This window comes from Delphinus delphis, chromosome 9, assembly GCF_949987515.2.
Source record: "Delphinus delphis chromosome 9, mDelDel1.2, whole genome shotgun sequence".
Taxonomy (NCBI): Eukaryota; Metazoa; Chordata; class Mammalia; order Artiodactyla; family Delphinidae; genus Delphinus; species Delphinus delphis.
Window position 1 is genome coordinate 15,188,114 of NC_082691.1, and position 24,584 is coordinate 15,212,697.

A 24,584-nucleotide genomic window follows, 5' to 3' on the forward strand; every position below is an offset into this window, starting at 1 on the left:
TATAAGTAACCCCACCTCATTCCTTCAAATTTTTCCTCCTGGATCTTTGTTACTCTCTGTGGAATTAAAACTGCTGTGGTGTGTGTGTGTGTAACTTTTATATCCTCTTTTTATATCCTCTGATACCCTAGCCTCTTAGCTGTTAGACTTGCTCTCCTCTAATGAGCATGTTCTTCATCCCACCCCAGCCATCTCCCTGAAAGTCATGCTCTACGATTTTCAATAACCACACCTCTTCCATCATCCCCATTATAAGCATCTTACTCTCTAGCTTCTCCCGCAGATGTTTCTAGTACTTCACTTTTTTTTTTTTTTTTGCAGTACGCGGGCCTCTCACTGTTGTGGCCTCTCCCGTTGCGGAGCACAGGCTCCGGATGCGCAGGCTCAGCGGCCATGGCTCACGGGCCTAGCCGCTCCGCGGCATGTGGGATCTTCCCGGACCGGGGCACGAACCCGTGTCCCCTGCATTGACAGGCGGACTCTCAACCACTGCGCCACCAGGGAAGCCCCTAGTACTTCAAATTTTAACAGCTCTTTAGTCTCCCTGGAATCAGTAATCCATGAATCCTATCACTGTTCTATTGTCCCTCACTTCCCCACCTAAAGTCCTTCCTTTTTCATTGAGCTTAGATTTCATGATCCAACTCTCTACCTACTCTGTGCCAATGCCCACACAGCTGAACTTAACTGGAGAAAACCTCATGACTGTGCTGACCGACCTCACTCTAAATACAAAACAATGAACCTCAAGTAGACAGAGCCTGGGTACCACCTAGCAACCCTACGGCATTTCCCTATCAGATCACTCTCCCACCCCCAAAAGGACCATCTTCCATCTTCTCATTTCTCTTCAGCCCTCCAGCACTTGCTTCTCCATTCTCATTCTCAGCTGTTGACCTTGATCTTTATTTCACTGACAAGAAAATCAATCAGGAGAGAACGTCTACACCTTTTCATTGCTGCATATACTCACCCATAGCGTCTATGACTGTGTTTTATCTACCTGTGTTTTGTTTGTACGAACCAGCACACTAAGCTCCTTTCCAAAGATAACCCTCCACTAATGCAATAGAGCCTTTGCCTCTGGCCCAGTCAAGAACATCTCTGATTTGTTCCATCAAAATGTCCCCCTCTCCTGGATCACTACCATCTGCATAAAAATATGGAGTTTCCGTTTCCATCTTACAAAAACCAACCTATCTTGACCCCACATCCCCTCCAGGTAGTGAACCTTTGCTTGCTTCCTTTCTGAGCAAAATGCCCGGAAAGGATTGTCTATTCTTTTTTTTTTTTTAATTTAAATTATTTTATTACAAAAATTTATACAAAATAAACCATAAACACAACAGATAAAAATAAAATTTAAACAGAATTAAGCCAGTCCATAAAACATTTCAAATGAAAAAGTAATAATAAAAACCTAATCAGCTTGTTTAAATTATTCATCTTTAGATATATTACGCTTATTTCCTAGACTTAAAACAGTGATCTCCATTACACTTTAAGTTAGGCTGTGAAAAACCTGTTTGTGTCCACAACCTTGTACGTAAATAAGATTTTTTTTTTTTTTTTTTTTTTTTTTGCGGTACGCGGGCCTCTCACTGTTGTGGCCTCTCCCGTTGCGGAGCACAGGCTCCGGACGCACAGGCTCAGCGGCCATGGCTCACGGGCCCAGCCGCTCCACTGCATGTGGGATCTTCCCAGACCGGGGCACGAACCCGTGTCCCCTGCATCGGCAGGCGGACTCTCAGCCACTGAGCCACCAGGGAAGCCCTAAATAAGATTTTAATTGTCTCTTGATACCATCTCAGAAACCGAGTCTCATTTAAGTAATTTGGTGTTTGGTTAGATTATTTCAGGTAGATTTTGTATTCTGCATTTACGATTTTGTTAACAAATATGCAAAGACTTTGGTGATCACTTTGCAAGCATTTGTTAATCCTTGAGTTTAAGAATCTGTCTTTTAAAAATAATATTTAATACTTCACAGCCTAAGTGTAATGGGTTGTCTATTTTTTTTTAATGTGGACCATTTTAAAGTCTTTATTGAATTTGTTACAATATTGCTTCTCTTTTATGTTTTGGTTTTTTGGCCACGAGGCACGTGGGATCTTAGCTCCCCGACCAGGGATTGAACCCGCACCCCCTGCACTGGAAGGAAAAGTCTTAACCACTGGACTGCCAGGGAAGTCCCTGGGTTGTCTATTCTTGATGTCTCCAATTCTTCTTCTTTTAAATCTACTTTAATCACTCCAGTTCACGGGCACCACTCCACTGAAGCTCTTGCCAAGGGCTCTCCTTATCTCCAGGTGCTGCGCTCATGTTAATTCTCAGCTCTCCTCTGACATGATCTATCAAAACTAGTGGACACAGAGATCACTCCCTTCTTGAAGCACCTGATTTACTTTGGCTTCCAGGCACCCCCTTTTCCTCCCTCACTGGCCCCTCTTCCTAGTGTCCATGCCAATTTCTCTTTCTCCACAGGAACTCTTAATGTTGGGGTGCTCCAGGGCCCAGGGCTTGAACCTCTTTCCAATCTCTGATCACTCTCTGGGTGATCTTACCAGGCTTTAATACCAGCAGTAGACAATGAACTCCCAACTTTACATCTCCAGCATGGACCTCTCTCCAGAACTTGATAACCCAGCTGCTTCCTCAACATTTCCTCTCAAACATTTAGTGGTCTCTGAAATATTACCTGTCCAAAACTGACATGCTAGAGACAAAACGTGTACCCAAACCTACTCTTTGCATAGCCTTCGCATCTCAAGAAATGGGGAATGTCATACCTCCAGTCAAAATTAGTGGAGACGACTTAGATTCTTGTCTTTAATTTCTTTTTAAAATTTTTTGGCTACACTGCACGGCATGTGGGATCTTAGTTCCCTGACCAGGGATTGAGCCTGTGCGCCCTGCACTGGAAGCACGGAGTCTTAGCCACTGGACCTCCAGGGAAGTCCCCTCTTATGTTTTTCTTATGCCCCAAAACCAATCCATCAGCAAATCTTGTCAGCTCTTCCTTCAAAACATGCAGAATCTGATTACTCCGCACCATCGCCACCACCTCCAACACATTTCTGCTCTTTGACGCCCAAAGTCGATTCTCTTCATTGCATCAGTTGGGCTTCCTGTCGTTCTCAGAGGGATAGCTCAATTCCTGACAGTGACCTACATGACCCAAGATGGTCTGGCTCCTGCTTCTTCTATGCCCCCTTTGCTGATCTGGCTTGAGCCTTGCTGCCCATTCTGTTCATCCCTGAATTTGCCCAGCATCCTCCTACCTCAGGGCTCTGCACTTGTTCCCCCATCCCACCCCTGGAGGGTGCTCTCTCCATTTGTTGGCAAGTAATCTCCCTGATGAGTCTCTGTGCCAATAGAGATGCCTACTCTGATCAACCTATGTCAAATAATATCCCCTCTCTAGCACTTTCTTTCCCTTCAACCCCATTTATTATTCCCCCAAAGCAGTTATCAATGTTTGATATGCTGTATAAGTGTCTATACTATTTTTTTATTTGTACGTACCACTGATTCCTGCTCTAGCTCTAAGAATGGTGCTTGACATCTGTAGACATACATCTGCAGACATACATACATACATACTCACAGAGACATACACACATGTTGTACGCAGACATACATAGTTGTTGAACAAATGAATGTGTGACTCAAAGGATTAAAACGGCATCAGAAATCTAACATGGAACCTGAAAAAAAGAAGTCCCCAGATGAGAAGGTCCGGGCCAGTTTGCGTGAAGGACACACTGTCTCTAGGTGTGCTGCAGGCTCCTCCCCAGTATCTGACCCACTCGCTTCTGCAAATAACCTCAGGTCTTCTCTAAAACCAGAGCTCAAAAATTTGTGGGTGTTCTTTCTTCAGACTCCAGAACTTGTAGTTTTCCCATGACCTCGTCAAACTGTTAGTGGGGGTGAAGGTGGGAGAGAAACACAGCTTTTCATGCTGTTTCCTGGTTCTCAAAATAAGTTACACCAAAAAGGGAAAGAACAAACTTTAAAATGTTTTCTGAACTGTCATTTGCTGATGTGTTCTGTCATCTTCAGAAAATAGGTACGTTACAACCATGTTAGGGAGAAAATAAGTTAAATAAAAATTCCAGCAGCGAGCCTGAAGGCTATCGTATTGTCACTCAGTAATCTGTTTCTGAAAAATCCCAATGCATTTTAGTAGGTCTGCAAGCTTTCAACTTTCTGGATCACATACCATATGCAGTACACCCCAAAGAAACAGTCAAACTGACACATTCTCATTTAGACACCGAAAAGTAAATCTTCTATTGTTTTTGAAGGTAAAAAAACGACAGTCTTGCAGCTTCTCCTGAAAACTTATCTATAATTATGCTTCGTGGTGGAAAGAAAATATCATACTTATTGTGCACAACACTTGAGTTTTGAAAGCTACTTTTGATTAATTCATTCATATTTTTTATCAGTAGGTCAGGAAGTCTGCTTTTCAGAGCTTGCATCCACATTTATGCAGCAAATCTTGTTTTATAAGACACATCAGGGCTGAGCACAGGGAAATCACCACATACAAACAGCAAGTTTTACAGTGAGGGCTTCACTGGATTAAAATCTTTGGCTTCTTTGTGGAATGTTCGTTCCTCTTGAATTTCTCAGTTCTCTCAAGGCCAAGAGAAAAATCCAGACTCTTTCTACCCCTCAGACTCTTCTTGCATCTGAGAAATCCTGAGGGGTCAGATCTGGTCGGGCTCTCGTGCTTACCCAGAATGCAGAATTGGATGCCTTAGCAGGGTCTCCAAAGGCAACATCGTCGTCATGAGAACAGACCTGTGAGTGTCCACTGAGCTCAATCAGCAAAGGAGAGGGAGAAAATGACAGAACTGAGATTCCGTGAGTGACTATTACCTCCTAGGTGCTGAAAGGTGCTTTATCTATATTATTTAATCAAATAAGTCTCATTTAAGACAAACGAGTACGCCATGTAATATGTACAGTCGCACAAAGTCTCAGAATGTTTACACGTGACTTCCGAGTTTCTTCTCTACTTTAAACTGTACGCCTGAAGTTTACAGAAACTGTTTACATTCGATGCTTCTATTTTCTTTGTTTTAATAACTGTGTGTGGCTTGTATCTCATCTCTCTTTCTCTATAAGAATTCAACAAGTATACAGGCATACCTTGTTTCATTGTGCTTTGCAGATATCGTGTTTTTTTACAAATTGAAGGTTTGTGGCAACCCCGCTTCAAGCAAGTCTATCCACGCCAATTTTTTTTTCCAATAGCATCTACTCACTTTGTGTCTGTGTGTCACATTTTGGTGATTTTCACAATATGTAGAACTTTTTCCTTATTATTATATTTGTTATGAGTGATCTGTGATCAGTGATCTTTGGTGTTACTACTATGACTTGCTGAAGGCTCAGATGATGGTTAGCATTTTTTTAGCAACATTTAATTAAGGTATATACATTGACTTTTTAGACATTTGCTGTTGCACACTTAATAGACTACAGTATAGTGTAAATATAACTTTTACATACACTGGGAAACCAAAATATTTGTGTGACTTGCTTTATTGAGATATTTGCTTTCTGTGGTGGTCTAGAGCCAAGCCCACAATATCTCCAAGGTATGTCTGTATTCATTAGAAAGTCTTTACCTAATACTAGGTAACTAATATTAATTAACAAAATCCTAATTAATAGGGGCGGTATATCTCAAAAGAGACACTTCCCCTTGGTTAATATTTCACATGTACTTTAACAGTAGGAAGATACTATCTAAAAAAGCAACTCTAAATAAGGATGTTAACTAACCCCTTGAAAAACACCTCAATACTCCACTGCGAACAAACCTTGCACGTAAAATGTAGAAATCCTCTGTGTTGCATTTGGAATCTGATAAATATTTATTATCATGTTGTTTGCTTTTAATCTATTCAGGATATCATTTCTGCAGCTTCTTAGTAGTTAAACAAAAATGGCATTTACATTACAATATTGCTTGCCAACAATCTCATTTTCTGGTTTAGTCAGCAGCCTTCCATGCTTGATTAGTCTTTAATTATACAAATACCTACATATTAAAAAAAGTTTTCTTTTTTCCATACTTTGAGCGTGTAATTATTTTCTCTTGCATGCAATAACCTTTAATTTTAGGATTAAGCAACTGATTCTTTTTAGTATGGATGGGCCTTTTCAAGTGTTAAAGCAAATTTAGTTATTGTATTATGAGAAGAATTAACTTTGGGAAACCTCTCATCAGTGCATTTGACAGCACTCTCATCAGCTGTTATAGAAAGTACTGGGTATATCGAAAGAGAAAGCAAGACTTCATTCCTGTAGGATTTTTTCCTGTTTCTCTCTGTCTCTTTGCTCTAGGAATGAGATAATTTAAGCAGTTAAAGCCTGCAATATGCCCATTTTCCCATTTCCATAAATTAGGGCTGAGGGAGGATGTTTTACATAAAAATATTTTAATACAAAATCTTTCTGAAGTTCTAGTAGGGAAAACAACAAAGTGCAAATTTTATAATCAAAGATTTTTCTCCACAGAATGTTTAAAAATATACGAGTATCTCGTTGGGTTAGATGCTGTTTCTCTCTACACGCCATGCCTAATACTTGGGGCCAATGAGAAGGCCAAACATCAATGAGACTTAGAAGTGGTACCTCCCTTTTTAAAACCAAACAGCATAGATGGGGAAAATCCTTTCTATACTTCCTGACACATTGCTGGACACTTATTCCATATTAGATTCCCTCTCTCTCTCCTAATAAACCCAGGAAAAAATCATCCATTTCCTTATAGGAGTCATCTCTAGGAGTAAACCAATCTGAGAACTTCATGGCGTTCAAATAGCCACATTAAATATGGACCATATTCTAGGTTCTGTATTAGGCATGAAGGACACACAGGTGAATAAGATGCACAGATGCATTAAACCAAGCCTAACGCAGTTAGACTTTAGTCTGTGTTTAAAGCACTGCCAGGGACTTCCCTGGCAGTCCAGTGGTTAAGACTCCGCGTTTCCAGTGCAAGGCGCACAGGTTCGATCCCTGGTTGGGGAACTAAGATCCTGCATGCTGCACAGCATGGCCAAAAAAAATAAAATACAGGGGCAGAGAAGGCTGTTTTAAATAGAAAATTCAAATAAAGAATAAACCACTATTGGTTAAAATCTATTAAAAAAATAAAGCACTGCCAAGAAGATATTTTAACTTTCCTCCATCATTTATTCCAAGGTTTAACTCAGCTGGTGATGAAAGCATCTTCCTCTCATACCCAGTTTTTATACAGAAGTACATTTCCTTTCATCCTTTTCTCAGTGTTGACCACAGAATCTCAGAGTTGGACAGGACCATCAAGCTCACGTACTGAAACGCAATGTTCCTCTCATTCCTGATTCCTTGTATTTCATCTATATTTTTTTTCTCTCTGGAGAATGTTTATAATGATGTGCTTGAAAAGGTCCTTTTCCATTTATTAGGTTATGCATTCAGTGGGACTTTCAAAGAGATGACATCCTTCAAATCTGAGAAGTTTTCTTGAATTTTTTTTTTTGTTTTTTTTTGGTATTTCATCTCTTTTTTTTTCTTTCTCTTCTGTTGGTTACAAGCTGGACCTCCTATTCTCTCCCTGCTATTCCCTCCCTGTTTTACTTACTTGTTCTTTCTTTTTTTTTCCCCCACTTCTTTGTCCTTCTGTGCTTCATTCTGAGAGATTTTCTTTACTTTTGAAACCTTCTCTGAACTTTAAAATTTCTGCCATAATTACTTTAACTATTACCTAAATGTTCTTTGAATTGTTTTCTCAATGTTCCTTGTGTGTAGCACCTATTCTGTGTTTTGTAGATGAACCGTGTTCTCTATGAATATTCTCTAGGATACTAATTTTGAAGTTTTTATATAGTTTTTCTCCTTCCTGTGTTGTCTCTATTTTCTATGAATTCCTTTTCCCCCCAGTCTGTTTTGGTTTGGTTTCTGAGTTCAGACAAAGGCATTTCTGAAATACTGAGTCATTCTTTGTTGTCTTTTCATATATAAGAATAAGGCAGGGACCTGGCTATGTTTTTGGAGGTATTGATAACTGAGTCTTTGCTCTCTGATTAGCTATGCAGTTTCTCCCAAGAAGAATCCACCAATTACCGGGGCTGGGAGGGAGTGACATAGGGAGATGGTGAGATACCTGCACATTTGAACACCTGTGTACAGACCTGAGTGGCCCAACAAGGCCAAGTCTCATTATTCAGGATGTAACTTTCCCTTGATACCCTGCTCATCAGTAAGGACTCCACCCCAGCATACAGCCATGTCTATGTCTCCACGTCTAAACTGGCTCATTCAGTTTCTCACGCATTAAACTGCTGGAGAGATAGTTGCCTGTCTCCTTGAACTGGGGAGGGAGCTGAGGATCTCAGTGTTCATCATACAGTCATTAACCAATCCCTCTGTTTTCCCCAACATGCTCTTCCACCCTCATCTTTCACAACAGCTGGTATCTCCAACCCCCAAGACTTCTGAGGGCTCCAGAGCTGCCCTGCTCCTTTCTGATCGTGTTTCTCGCAGGCCCTTGGTATTTAGCTTTCTCTGCTTAGTTAACTCCTCCTCCTGCTTTTCCAAAAGTTTGTTGACACTTCTTGTCCACTGCTGTCTTTTCTCCACTTCTCTTTGCCCTTATAGATTTATACGATTAAAAACATTTTTCCCTTGGTACCATTGTAGTGGGGTTTCAGGAGCATATAGAGATAAATGTACTCAAAGTATTTAATCTACCCCAATTGAAGAGGAAGTCCTCTCTTTTTTTTTTTTTTTTGCGGTACGCGGGCCTCTCACTGTTGTGACCTCTCCCGTTGCAGAGCACAGGCTCCGGACGCGCAGGCTCAGTGGCCATGGCTCACGGGCCCAGCCGCTCCGTGGCATGTGGGATCTTCCCAGACCGGGGCACGAACCCGTGTCCCCTGCATCGGCAGGTGGGCTCCCAACCACTGCGCCACCAGGGAAGCCCCCATTTTTTTTTCTTTTTGAGAATTGGAAGGACCTTTTCTATTTTTGGTTTTCTAGTACATTTTGTAGTCTTTATAACCCCTCAGATATTAACAACTATCTTCAGTTACTTAATCTTTCAGCTGGAAATCTGTTTCTTAAGATATTGTGTCTTAACGCATCAACCCCTTTTCTGTGTACTGCCCCTGAGCCTTAACTAATCTATCTTGATCTAATACATTGTTCACGATTCTATAGAGCAGGCGTTCGTTCGGAAACTTTGCTGATCATCAAAGCCACTGGCTCTACCCCCGAAGACTCTGATTTTGTAGTTCTTAGGTTGGGTGAGGGTAATCTCCATTATTAAAGAATCCCTGGGTGATTAAAACTTTTTTCTTTAATTTTTTCTCATGGAAAAATTTAAACAATATAAAAGAAGACATAAGAGTATAATTAACTCCCATGGACACATCACCCAGCTTGAATAATGACCCACTCATGGTCAGTCTTCTTTCATCTATAACCACCCAACAACCCCACCCATATATTAGTTTTGCTCCCATATCCTTTTAGAAGAAATTCCAGACATCCTATTATTTCATTTGTAAGTATTTCAGTATGTATCTTCAAAAGACATTCTTAAGAAAATGACTACATACCACCATCATACCTAAAAATATTAAATATTAAAAATAATTCCTTAACATCATTAGATTTCCAGTCAGTGGTCACATTTCCAATTGTCTCATAAATGTCATTCTTTTTGCTTTTAACAAGTTGCTTGCATTGTAATCTAAACAAAGTCCACATAATGAAATTGGTTTCTGTGTCTTTTGATCTACAGGTTCAATCCTCCGGACCTTCCTCCCTCTCTCTCTCTCTCTTTTTCTTACTATTTATTTGTTGAAGGACTCTCCCCATGGGGTTTTGATGTGTGGCCAATCTGGGAATCAGGACTGCTCTGAAGCAGCCTCAGGAGCCACCCAGAACGAGAAACGCTGGAGCAGTCAGTGCTCTGGACCCCTCACCTTTGTTTATGGAACCTGTGCCCCTCCTTCTCCACGTCCCCTGCAAAAACCATTTAATAACATTGCATTTTATGCTCTTGTTCACCTTGAGATTTAAAAAAAATTAGTTTTCCTTTCATATGTGTGCATGATTTCTTTTCCTCTCCTTACAATATATGTGTTTATCCTTCTTGAGCATCATCTTTTTGGGGGATGGGGAGTCTCTCTGTTCTAAATTATAGTTCTGCAAGCATGGCGCTGGGCACCTCAGCCAGGATCCAAGAACAATCCCATTAGGTTTTTCCAAATCATTTGGAGGAAGAAGGTGTCTCCTATGGCCCTTCATCCAAGGATTTTCTTGTCTCATGTAGGATCACATTTTGAAAACTTATTAGTTAAGTTGTCAAGTGGCAAGAAGACAATATATTCGTAAGAACTACTAGTTCCATATTCTCAGTAAATTAAGAAGACATCCAAATGTCTTGGCTTTTGTGGCGTGTAGTGGAATAAAGTCAGGGGGGAGGTAGCTTGGGTAAACACTGGAGGTGGCCTAGTGAGCATGACTTGGGCTAAGTTGCCCAAATAACTTACTGTCCCAAATAGGACCGTTCTGAGAATGGAATGGTCGCTATTAGTAACTGCACTGGACAGACAGATTGATGCAGAAATTCTCTTGGTTAAAATAGCATGTGTGGTCCCCCAGGTTGAAGCCAGACAGACTCAAATCCCAGCTCCATCTCTGACAAGTTCCCAGCTTCTCTGAGTCTTGGTTTCCTTATGCCTGTAAGTGATTGCCAGGCAAGTAGGAAAACACATACAAAACACCTAGCATTGCGCCTTGAGTGTGTTGAATGCTCAACAGTGGTTTTTTTTTTTTTTTTTTTTTTTTTTTTTGCGGTATGCGGGCCTCTCACTGTTATGGCCTCTCCCGTTGCAGAGCACAGGCTCCGGACGCGCAGGCTCAGCGGCCATGGCTCACCGGCGCAGCCACTCCGCGGCACATGGGATCTTCCTGGACTGGGGCATGAACCCGTGTCCCCTGCATCGGCAGGCAGACTCTCAACCACCGCGCCACCAGGAAAGCCCTCAACAGTGTTTTTATTTTGTAAATCATGTCATCATTTTTCTACTGGGAGATTCTGTATGTATTTGTCCACTCTACCGGTGGGGCTGGGGACAGCCAGAGTGTGTCACCTGACAGTCTCTGTCCAGCGCTGGGGGCCTGAGGTGCACCCACAGTGGGAGATCCACTTTCTTTGTCCTTGGTCTATCTGCTTTGTAATACTTCCATGCTTTGAAAAATATGATTTAACTCACAGATCAGTCGGATCTATAAAATATTAAGAAGGACGTGGAGCTCTACAGCCCACGATTCCTCCGACCAGGGCCCCATGGACCCGGCTCCTGGCCTGCTGCTCCCAGGCCTTCTCCTCTATTATATTCTGAATATCAAGAACCATCATGCATTGTTGACATGATGGGGCAAAGGAAACAAAAGATTAATTAGAAAATGGTCCTTGCTTTGTTCCTCCCAAATGAAAGAAGCCGATTTCAAGCAGTCTAAATGAAGCCTGCATTTCCCAAAGCCCATTGAGAAGATAGTGCAAAGAAATATAGGGTGAAAACAATTGCAAAGGAATCACAGTCATAATAAAATCTATTTACTTATGGCCCTTACTCTATGTGCCAGGTATTGTCCTAAATATAAAAATAAATAGGTAACATTTCTTTCATTCGGAATTGTTATCTTCATCGAGTCATTCTGCAAATAAATTTAAGATAGCCAGGTCACAGGCACTTACAGATTTGTGAAATGGGTAACCATTAAACGAGAAATCATCGCTTACCACAATTATTGACAGTCCTGGGATGTACGAAGGTGTGAGACTTAGTGTCTGTTCTTAAGGGGCTTATAATTCAAGCAAGATAACAAATTTGTCCATTAAAAAAAAAAAAACAACAACCAAACCACTGAAATTGCACAGGCTAAGTGCCCATCATGTGAGTTCAGAGAACAGAGCAAGTATCGAGCGCTGGGCAAGCATGGGTGCTTTGGGGAAGGAGTAGGGGGTGACGGGAACCAGGAGGGACCCGGTGAGAAGAGCGGGCGCTCCTGGCAATGGGCCCAGCACCCGCAGAGCCAGGCAGGTGGCTGCATGGGCGCACCAGGTACTGGAAGAGGCTGAGGGCAGTGGAGGGAGAAGGGAGATGGGTGAAGGGTAGACAGAGCACCCAGGCTGAGAAGACCAAAGGAGGGCCTCGAGCACGAGGGTGATGTGAGCAGAGGGTTCTCTTAGGGAGGTTTGCTTGCTGGTGCTTTGCAAAGTGGATTGGATCAGGGAGAAACCAGAATCATGAAGACCAGATGAGGGAAAAGGCGGGGCCAGACCAGGTGGGAGAATGGAGGAAAGTTCCAGGCCCCTCGGACGTGGAGCTCTACAGCCCACGATTCCTCCGACCAGAGCCCCGAGGACCCGGCTCCTGGCCTGCCGCTCCCGGGGACAAGGCTTTTTCCCAGAGTAAATCCTCCAGGAACCGCAATCAGTCAGTTCATCAGTGGGGGGGGGGGGGGGGGGGGGGGGGCGGGGGCGGCGGGGGGCATGCTTCCTTCCAACCATTTTCTCCCTCCCTCTTTCCCTTTCTCTTTAGAATTCTCTCTCCATTTTGGATGCGATAACTTAGTCAGCTTTTAATACATTATTTTGTTTCTCAGTTTAATCGATGTGTTAAACTCTTCATTTGATGTGCGTTTTCAGCCGCCTGGGTAGTGGTATAATGCTGGATCTTGAATTCCCCTGCAATGTGTGTGTGTGTGGTGCAGCCGGCGGGGGGGAGTGTGGGGGTTGGCATTAGTGTTTTTGTCTTTTTAGACTGTTGGGGAGGACGTTTAGCATTTAGGAGCTCATCCCAGTATGTTGGGATGCTGATAAACCTGCTTCCTGAGCTATTATACGTCTAAGAATCCCCACCTCTGTCCCCCTGCAGAGCTAGGTCTTTCAAAGAAGTGTTTTTCAAATTCTTCTGACCTTGCCCCATAGTAAGAAATACTTTTAACAACCCAAGTCAACACATACATACATACATACAAAAATATATATGCGAATAAATCTCTCTATATCTATGTATCTACGTCTGTATGTAACTCTATGTATGTCTATATGCATATAATTTAAACAAAAGCCCCCCTTTTTTTTTCTTTACAAAATTCTTGTTACAAACTACTAAACCAATATAATAATCCTTCAAAATATAGTTATTATATCCTTCCCCAATGTGGGCATGTGGTCCCACCTGAATCTTCATTAGGAACCATAGAAAGGTCCAGAAGATGCAGCCTCTTGAGTGCCAAGGCCACCTTGTCTTCTATGACTGCCTATCTCCCTCCTTTACAAAATGTACCAGATTCATTCCTGGTGGAATGGAGAAAGGATTGGGGGCCTTTTCAGACTGGAGATAAAAGGGTATAAGCACCTAGTCCAGGGATGAATAAATGGGATTCGGACAACCCATCATAAGGTCAAAGAGGAAGGTCTTCCTGCCAACTACTGACTGGGGAGAAGGCCTCCTACTCCTGTTCCTTCCCAGTTACCTCTGTTTCAGGATGATTTCCCCCAGGTAGGCTGATCTAGTTCCCTGATCAAGCAGAACTGGTTGGAGAAAGGTCCTACATTGCCCCTAAAATCTAACCTTTGATTATTTGCATGGAATGTCTAGACTGGGGTGTGCTTTAGGGCCCCTTCTTTGTATTGCTGATAGGGAGATGGGTTTCGTAAGCACTGCATGAGTCACAGCTCAGTGTCAGGGCTAGACACTGGAAAGAATCTGGACTCTCTGATATGTTTTCTTAAAAAAAAGTTGTATTCATTGTTGATGGACACAGGTTGCTTCCATATCTTGGCTATTGTAAATAGAGCTGCAATGAACATTTTGGTACATGAGTCTTTGAATTATGGTTTTCTCAGGGTATGTGCCCAGTAGTGGGATTGCTGGGTCGTATGGTAGTTCTATTTGTAGTTTTTTAAGGAACCTCCATACTGTTTTCCATAGTGGCTGTACCAATTCACATTCCCACCAGCAGTGCAAGAGTGTTCCCTTTTCTCCACACCCTCTCCAGCATTTATTGTTTCTAGAGTTTTTGATGATGGCCATTCTAACTGGTGTGAGATGAAATCTCATTGTAGTTTTGATTTGCATTTCTCGAATGATTAGTGATGTTGAGCATTCTTTCATGTGTTTGTTGGCAGTCTGTGTATCTTCTTTGGAGAAATGTCTATTTAGGTCTTCTGCCCATTTTTGGATTGGGTTGTTTGTTTTTTTGATATTGAGCTGCATGAGCTGCTTGTAAATTTTGGAGATTAATCCTTTGTCAGTTGCTTCATATGCAAATATTTTCTCCCATTCTGAGGGTTGCCTTTTGGTCTTGTTTATGGTTTCCTTTGCTGTGCAAAAGCTTTTAAGTTTCATTAGGTCCCATTTGTTTATTTTTGTTTTTATTTCCATTTCTCTAGGAGGTGGGTCAAAAAGGATTTTGCTGTGATTTATGTCATAGAGTGTTCTAAGTGTCCATCAACAGATGAATGGATAAAGAAGATGTGGCACATATATACAATGGAATATTACTCAGCCATAAAAAGAAACGAAATTGAGTTATTTGTAGTGAGGTGGATGGACCTAGAGTCTGTCATACAGAGTGAAGTAGGTCAGAAAGAGAAAAACAAATACCGTATACTAACACTTATATATGGAATCTAAGAAAAAAAAAAAAAGATCATGAAGAACCTAGGGGTAAGATGGGAATAAAGACACAGACCTACTAGAGCACGGACTTGAGGATATGGGGACGGGGAAGGGTAAGCTGTGACAAAGTGAGAGAGTGGCATGGACATATATACACTACCAACTGTAAAACAGATAGCTAGTGGGAAGTAGCCGCATAGCATAGGGCGATCAGCTAGGTGGTTTGTGACCACCTAGAGGGGTGGGATAGGGAGGGTGGGAGGGAGGGAGACGCAAGAGGGAAGAGATATGGGAACATATGTATATGTATAACTGATTCACTTTGTTATACAGCAGAAACTAACACACCATTGTAAAGCAATTATACTCCAACAAAGTTGTTAAAAAAAAGTTGTATATTCCATTCCCACCCAGAACACAGGGCATGGGGTAAAGTGGTGTTTAAAATTAGAATACCAGGACCATACCCTCCTGGGAACAATGAGCTCTTACAGGCTGGGTTTCTTCCTCCTCTGTTGTGACACTTTAGATTATTTCAATCCACGCTCGAGTCATAGAGGCAGGTTGGCAAGGAGATTTTTCTAAAGGTTTTTTTTCTCCTGGCTTAGAGCCAAAGGTTTTGTCCTCTGACCTTTTGATTCCCATTCTGCATCTAATCCATGTCAGGTCACCACAAGTAAAACTAAAAGGAGGTTAAGTGGAAAAACCAAAAGCCAAAATCCCAGCAAGCACAAAGCCCCAAGCCTGCGGGCTCAGTTCTAGAAGCTCATCATTTTGAAATAGTGGGATCGCTGGGGTAAAAGACTAGTTCTCGTTTACCTCCCCCCCCACCCCCATTTGTCTGGTGCCTGATTTGTTTCTAGTTGCAGCAGGGAGGTCAGAGCAAGCCAGGAAAATGAATGGAATCAGCCTCCTGCCGGGCAGCCCAGAGCGGGCGGGTGTTACGGATAAGCACAAAGCCGGCTCCCTTTCCTGGGCCGGCGCCGATGTAACTCACTGGAGTGGCAAATTACATCAGACCTACAGCTGTAACCCGACATTATGATTAATTTGATCAGTAATTTCTCCTGTTTTTCATTTTAATCGGTGTGACTATTCTGCTGTGGCAGGTCTTTCAGATCTAATTAAGATAAATTTCCGAGTAAAAGACTTGGCAGACTTTCCGAGTCAAATCCAGGCATCAAGTGTGAAGACCTGCCGTCCCAGTCAATCACCTTTGGGGAAGGCCAGGCGGCATCTAGCCATCACCCATTCACACTTAAGCAAATTCATAATCTCCAGCACTGCTTAGTCATTCTCTCAAAATGTCCCAGGCAGAAAGGGAAAGAAAGGAAAGCCCCAGACAATGTCATTTCTCCCTCTGTGCACACACTCCACTGATTTGCCCAGACTACATGGATAACCCTGTAAGTGGACCCTTGACTGAGTCCCTGAGTTGGTGTTTCTGAAAAAGATTTTAAATATATATGTGCATATGTATGTACCAAAGAAACACAGAGATGTCTACACACAAATATGGAACATGCATACATATAACTGAAGATTTAAAGTCTACAGGGACTTCCCTGGAGGTCTAGTGGTTAAGATTCCTCACTTCCACTGCAGGGGGTGTGCGTTCAATCCCTGGTTGGGGAGCTCAGATCTGGCATGCCGCGCGGTGCAGCCAAAAAGGAAAACAAAACAAAAACAAGATTTAAAGTCTACATACACACATAGGGTCTAATGCAAGCCCACAGCCAGCCATGTGTTGGATGCACATTGCCAGGGTTTAAGGGTGTATTTTCCCAATTTGTTTTCTTTTAGGTCAACCCATGCATTCATATATGTGTCCTAAGGCTAGTGGCTGATATCTGTACAAGTTCAGGTAGGTCTCTGTTCTTTGAAGATGAGGATGTTAGTGAGCAGGACCTGCCTGTTGGATCAGGCAGACATTGGGCTGGTGTCAAGAATGTGCCTGAGTTACTGGAAATACAAGATGACACTTACAGGAAATATAAAACGACAGCCAAGAACTTCAGAAGGGTGGATGTTTTTGAAAACTTTTCTCGCATTTACGAGGAAAACACTGCCTCACCATGAGGGCACAGCTCCCAATTATCATAAAGCAAATTCTCCATTCTAACAGGAATGGCCATCTCGGAAAACAAACGTGGCTGGAGTGAAGATGCTGAATTTGAACGTCATTTTATACACATTCCCACACCCCTGATTAAGAGCGTCGAGAAGTTTTACAAGTTGCACTATAGGGTTTTTCACCAGCAACTACATTCTGACTCTGGGTCTGAATGATTTTTGCCACCTGTTTTGCATGTAGCTTGGCTTTTGCTCTTGAAAAAGTGTATTGAAATGATGATGGAAGAGGAGACTCCCTGCCCCTCAAGACTGAGGCACACAGTCTCAAGGGCACTTTCACGGCTGTGTGAAAGGCAGTGGCAGGAAAACAGGTAGCTGTGATCTTTGTATCTGGTTATGTAGCAAGGCGATCTAGGGTCTAAAAACTAAGACCTTCTGACTTCTCACAGAGATCCTGTCGGCTATCTCAGCTCTAAGGTAGTTAGTGACCACAGGCCACTTTCATCTCTTCGTACTTGAGTTTCAATTTGGTGGAAATGCTTTCAACAAAACTAGTGTATTTACTAAATAAAGAGACAATGTGGCTGAGTCCTCACCCCCAACCTCAGAGTTACTGGTTCTTGAGCCATGTAAGATCAAGACTGAGATCAGGAAGAAAGACCAAGACAAGAAAGTAGGAGTCTTTCTGCCACCAGGGCATCTACCTCCATCTTCATCTGCAAGGAGAGAAATCATTATGTGATTTAAGTGAGATCTCTTTTCAAAGATGGACATGCCACAGTGAGAAAAAGACTACAAAGAGGCAGATTCGCACAGTAGATAAGGTTTCAGGTCAGGGAGACCTCGGTTTGAACCTTGCCTCTCATAGGTCCTTCCCCCTAACTTCCTCATGTGTGAAATGGCACTAGTGGGGCCTCAAAAGTTCATGGAGTAGAGCTTTGCTACTCAAGATATGGGCAAGGGACCAGCAGCATGGGCATCGCCTGGGAGCTGGCTGGAAATGCACACTTTGGGGTGGGCTCTTTGCCCCAGAGCTACCGAATCAGAGTCTACATCTGTCAAGGTCCCAGGGGGATTCACATGGAACGAAAGCTTGAAAAGTCCTAGTATAGATTAGATGAGTCAACAGTTTAACAGCAGTTGGAACATCTAACAAGCTCTCAATCAGCAGCAGTTGTTCTTGTTTGGAGAGAATGTCAAACATTCTGAAAGGATTCTCTATTTCCCCTGTTACAATTTGAGTATCAGATGTGAATCACCAGGTTTGAGATTCTTCTGCAAATACTGGCTAATAACCCAACTTCAGAATTGGAAAGAGGCTCTAGTGGATAACTATACACACACACACACACACATATACAGATATGGTTGTTTTCATTCCATGATGGGCTGTGAATCTGGGGAGGGGCAGGGCAGAAGTAACACGTTTCATTCTTTTGAGAAATGAAGACCTAGTTTTATTGTATCGCAGAAGCAAAGTTAGCGCCAACTCATGCAGCCAACAGATCTGGTAAAAAGCATTTTGTATAAACAAGAGGTAGGAATTTGCTCTTTTAGAAATGAACAATTGGGAGCCTATTTATTGATATAAGACCACAGGCAGCTGTCCTGAACCCTGGCCCCAGACTGGAATCTCCTGGGGAACTTAAAAAAAATGCTCTTACCCATGCTTCGCCCCACTCAGGTTCAATCAGAATCTCTGGGTGGGACCCAGGCATCGGTATTCTTAAAAAACTCCTCAGGCAATCCCAGTGTGCATCCAATGCAGAGAGCCATTGACACTGAGTTTGGAAATTGTCTTTTGGGAAAGAAAGTAAAGGATGGAACAAAATACAGTGGGTGGTGTGGGCATGGCCCCAGCTATTTGTAGATGGTGTGGCTTGGGTGTGTCCAAAAGAGGGAGGGAGTCAAGCGAGGGAGGGAGTCAAGCAAGGCAGGGAGATGATGGGCCCCTGGGGCCTAGAAAATATTTGGTCATATGGGGTCCTTCTGGTATGAAGACCCCCACTTCATCACTTAAGGAGAGTCACTAGGAATGAAAATGGTGTGCAGGTTGTACCTTGAAGATGCTTAAAATGAATCCACTGTGATTGTTACATGCAGGGAGCTTGGAAACTACCCCATCTTTGCTTTCTGCCTTTAATAACTTTCTGCCTTGTCCAGGTTGGTTCCAAGGACCATTTGGTTTTTGCCCTAAATTGTTCAAATTCCTTCCATGGGGTGCAGAATACTGCAGGTGATATAACCTACTCTAAGGAATGTTACTTTTTAGAACCTTAGACAAGAGCACAAGACTATTTTCCCTCTGATTTAAACTATAGACATTTCCAAGCCAGCCAGGCTCAGGAGACCTTTCCTTGGGGGAAGTGAGAGGATTTCTCTGAAATCTTAACCTCTCTGAAGCCTTCAACATTGCTTTGCTCTCTTTAAATGCCACATGCATAACCTCCCAGTGCAAAGGACAAACAGTTCAACAAAGAGCAGCCAGCCTCTGGGGGGGTACGGAGTCCAGCTGAGAAGAAGAAGGAGATCCCTAACTTTACTTCCTTTTTATGTCAGTTAAATATCTGCTGGGTAGAAAACTAAGTGGTGGCACCAGGCGGATCCCTGTCAAATGACAGTTCAGACAAAAATGCATCGGGTTGGAAAGGTTGCATTGATTGGAGCCCAACTGGGCCTTCAGACACTAGTTCCCAGAAGAGAGCTGTCAGCATACAAATGCACCACTGCGTTCATCTGTGGCCTTGCAGGCATCCCCACTGTGTGGCTGACAACACGGAACTGCCCTTTCCCGTGGATGGCCACTCAGAGGGGCAACTGAACTTTTGCCACATGGGTTCCTCTTATGCATGAAAAAAGAGACTCTGGAACCGGTCTTCTCAATATGGCGCCTTTCTCTATCTTATCTCTGCACTCTTAGGGCCCCAGCATTCGTGTTTGAAGCCAGAATGCCCAATTTACTTCTCAACAGTGGGGGATGAAAGAGGAGGAAAACACCAGTGCCTTGGAGGGTCTTTTTTTATTTTTCTTTTAAATAGGAAACAGAAAAAAGAGCCAGGATGAGAGCTTTATAACTATGACAATGCCCCACAGACAAAGGGTTTTGACAGCCTGGTAACCTAGAGGACTTGGTCCTGGCTACAGATTTTAGACTGAATTGACCTGTTGTTTGGAATCCAACCCCTCTTAAAACACAAGGGTGGAGATCGAGGTTGTCAGGGTATTGGGGACTCTCCTGACTCCTGGAAATCCTCAGTCACAAGACAGGAAGGGTGGAGACGAGGGGAAGGGAGGGTGTGCCCTCTCCCTGGCCTATTGATTCCATGGGTTTGCCAGGGGCTATATGGTCCAGTGGTACCCTGCTCTCACTTCTCCAGGTCTGGCATGGGGAGGCATGATTCCAGGTGCAGTGGTGTGTGAGCAGGAGAAATGATGGACAGCGAAGAAGAGGAGAGGGGAGGAAGGACCGTCTGAAGGAGAAGGTCTCCAAGACCTCAGCCGCCATGAGGGGCACCCCAGCCAGACCCTCCGTCGTTTTTTCGACTCAATGATTTTGCTTGTTGCCAACTGTAAGGACCATCCTTGGTTTCGGCTTTCCCTGCTCTTACTTTGGTTTCGAGTCTTTCCTTCTCTTCTTTCCCCAATCTTTCTATACTTTCTTTTCTCCACTGTCCAATCCATTGGATTAGATGTGTGGATTTTTCCATGATGTTCTAGGTAAGGAAATGCAAGGTTATTTTAGTTGTGCGGATTGTACAATAGAGAAGGAAGCCTTAGAGCAGTGGTTGCTGAAGGAATTTCCCATGGGATATTAATCAGTGTTATCTGAAAAAAAAGGTTCAGTGGTTACATAAGTTTGGGAATTTCTTGGTTAAATAATGTTAACTAGACATCTTTACTACAGAATGTCTTTTAGCTTTTAGTATTATAATATTCATCAAGATATACCCAGGAGGCTAGGGTTGTCGTGAGTGGCTCTGAGGAAGGCCAGTTCTGGGGGCGTCTTGGGCTCGCTGAGGGGGCACCTCGGGAACGATGGCAGAAGGAGATAATCCCAGCACCAACCTGCTGACTGCAGAGACTACAAGTCTGGAAGAGCAGCTTCAAGGATGGGGAGAAGTGATGCTAATGGCAGATAAAGTCCTCCGATGGGAAAGAGCCTGGTTTCCACCTGCCATCATGGGTGTGGTTTCTTTGGTGTTTCTGACTATCTACTATCTAGATCCATCCGTTCTGTCAGGAGTTTCCTGTTTTGTTATGTTTTTGTGTTTGGCTGACTACCTTGTTCCCATTCTAGCGCCTAGAATTTTTGGCTCCAATAAATGGACCACTGAGCAACAGCAGTGATTCTATGAAATTTGCAGCAATCTAGTAAAAACGCGACGCAGAGCTGTGGGCTGGTGGAAATGCCTTTTTACATGAAAGGAAGAAAAGCCTAAAATGTACTTCATGACCATGATCATTTCTCTTGCTGCGGCTGCTTGGGTGGGACAGCAAGTCCACAACATCTGTCTCTCCTACCTGATAGTGACTTTCTTACTCTTGCTTCCTGGACTAAACCAACATGGAATCATTTCGAAGTACATTGGAATGGCCAAAAGAGAGATAAAAAAGCTCAAACAAAAAGAAAAATGAATAATGCATCTGCTTTATTCAGTGTGATTAATGGCATATACATTGTCCTTGGGGACAGTGTCTGTTATGCTGTCTGGATACTAAAACATTACAGATGTAGCTCTTTGCTGTCCCTCATTCTGCCCTTAGTTAGTAGAAATTCCGACTTGCCAAGTAAGGCTTTATGCCCAGTGTCTTCATGGGTGTGCTCTCATCAGCTGGCCTTATATGGACAACTCATGCATCATTACCACTTGTCTTGGTTTTTCTCACCCAGGGTTAACTGAACTCTTACTTTTAAAATAATATAGTGGTGAACTTCATCCCTTAGTACAGTTAACAGTGGATTGGGATAACTGTTCAACTTGATCTTTGCTTTAGCTGGATACAAGATAGTGGTCTGTGACTACAGGAAGCTGGTTCTACTGTCTGCTTCCACACTCTGCTTAAACGACTGTCTGGCTTCATGAATACAGAAACCAAGTTTACCACTTTTGATGAAGAGACCAATTAAGATTCACTCCTCATTCTGTCTCGATACCGTGGGAGAAGAATCCTCGTGGAATAAAATGAACCTAATTCCATGGCCTAGTATGTGTTGGCTTCTCCCTTGTGCAGAATTTAGCAATTTGTTGGAAACATTGATCCTTCCTCCCAAATGGGGAATCTGACAGGCTTAGAACTCTTGTTCCCTTGCACTTAAACTTGAAGTTAGTACATCCTTAAAGGCTTTTTAGTAGCAGGCTTACACAAGATGGTATTTAGGATTTTTAGCATACTTTTAATTTCAGATTTTCAGCTAACTGCAACTAAAGTACATACATAATAGGTTAAGAGTCATGTCTATGACCTTCACTCCAAGACCAGCCAATAAAGAACAAAACTCATCCCGTGTTTAGTCAAGATTCATTTCAGTAGAAAATCCTACTAGCTTTTCAAGACCAGAATAAGCCTTTAAAGGTAAGCCTTAAGATTCTCATTTTATGGTATCACTGGCTGCTTTTGGTCCCCATAGATGGAGTAGTTGATATCTGTAGGAATGAACCTCTGAGGGCTGGAAATGTGACATATTTGGGAACAGTTCTCAAACTGATTAACTAGCTGTAATATAGTTTTGTGAATTTATTGCACTGATGCTGTAAAACCTGGACCTTGTGGTATATCTGTTCCTAAATAAGTGCTGTTTTCTCCCCTTCAATATTGCTGTAAAGAGTGGCACTCATGTAGCATATGTTTGACTTTTCTTTTTTAAGGTTTTGTATACAAACGACCGTAATTTACACGTGTTGCCTCATTGTAAATAAGCTTGTCTTCCTATCTGGATTTTTGTGTGTATGTGTGTTCTGCCAATTAACTCCTTTTGCAGTTTTAATCCTGTATTATTTCTTCTACTTTGTTTTGTGTAAAAGGGGAAAAATAAAAAAGCTGGAATCCCAAAATCTATGGAATCCATTTTCAATAAAATCTCTTTGGACTAGAATTTTGTAGAAGACACTTTGAGAAATGTTGCCTTATAAAATGCTGGAAGCCAAATAAGGAAAAAAAAATATTTCACCCACAGCCCAAATGAACATTGCAGAGAGGGTAAAATATAAACGGAGGTGCTCTGAGGTCTGACAACGACGCTGAGGAAGCTGTTTCAACTTTCTAACACGCTTATTTCCTTGAATCTGAATGAAGATGATTTTTGCCTCTTCTGGGTTGTTGGGAGAAGAAAATGAGAGGCTGAAGTCCTTAGAGAGTATAAGATACCGTTGAAAAATGCTAATGATTATTAGAACTATGAACCTATGAGGCCAAATGCATGAAATAATATATATAAAAATGCACTTTATAAATTTCAAAACACACTGCAAATATTAGCCAAATAGCATCAGGAGTATCTCTTGAGTCCTACATACGTGTCGTGGGTAACGGTGTTTTACATACATAGTTCTTTCTTCCCGCATAATTCAAACCACCTTATTTGTGTTATTTCATAAATAGACTGTAAAGCTGGAACAGACTTAAAGATTATCTACTATAAACTTTCCATGTAATAAGTGACACACCGAGTCCCAGAGATTAGGTGACTCGCCCAAGGTCACACAGCTAGTGAGGGGCAGAGCCAGCAACACCAAGGTTCTTCCTGTTTACTCACACACTAAAAAGCACAACTTTGGGAATTTAGAAGGAAATAGGAGATTTTGGTTCTTATTTATATTGATGAAGAAAGCGAGGTTCTGTGGGTTGAAGTGAGATTCCTTTAATCTCCACACGTCTCCTAGGCCTTAGTGCAGCCCTGACCTGTACGGCATGAGCTCTACCCTCCCTCTGCTAAGTCCCCCTCCTCGGAAATCCTCCAAACCTCTCTGACGTGACAAAACTCACATGTCATTATTAGCCGCATTCTAACTTGTTAGGGGTTTCACGTAGCGTACCGTGCATAATTTTGTGGTGTACATGTGCATTATAAATCCCATGACTATTTGCTCTTTGTTCAACTTCAAGTGGGTCTCTTTGTCTCACAGTCCTCCTTGGATTATAATATCTATAGTCAAGGAAGGCAAAGAGGCAGGCAGGATATTGATATTTTTTGTGGGCCAGCTATTAGGAACTGAAGATACTCTCATACAAATCATCTCATTTAATCCTCACAACGACTCTCCAACCAATGAGGAAACTGAGGCTCGGAAGGATGGGTTGACCTCACCTAACTGCCCAGCAGAACCAGCATCTGAGCCCAGGTCTGTCTTGCTTCTAAAGACCATGCTTGGTACCTCCCTGGCGATACAGTGGTTAAGAGTCCGTCCTGCAACGTGGGGGACACAGGTTCGATCCTTGGTCGGGGAACTAGGATCCCACATGCTGTGGGGCAGCTGAGCCCACACACCGCAACTACTGAGCACACGAGCCACAGCTAGAGAGGCCGCATGCCACAACTACTGAGTCCTCGCACCACAACTGGAGAGAAGCCCGTGCCACAACAAAGAGCCTGCGCACTGCAACTAAGACCCGAGGCAGCCAGAAATAAATAAATAAATATTCAAAATAAAAAAAAAGATCATGCTTGCCCTATGGCATTATGCTGTTCTGCAAACCTTGCTTAAGGCCACAGTGCACCTCATAGGTGCTTAATAAATGCAGATAATGGCAAAAGTGCTTTCTTTACAATCTGGAGAATATTCACTTGCAAGCCTATACTTT

General features: G+C 42.6%; 1 protein-coding gene and 1 pseudogene across 2 annotated transcripts in view; one reads left to right on the forward strand and one right to left on the reverse strand.

Moving 5' to 3' along the window:
• The window catches only part of POU6F2 (POU class 6 homeobox 2), a 450,125-nt gene that overhangs the window by 87,800 nt on the left and 337,741 nt on the right, over window positions 1-24,584 (reverse strand). The gene's annotated exons all lie outside the window — the stretch shown is intronic.
• On the forward strand, window positions 20,817-21,419 carry LOC132430594 (ADP-ribosylation factor-like protein 6-interacting protein 1 pseudogene; annotated as a pseudogene).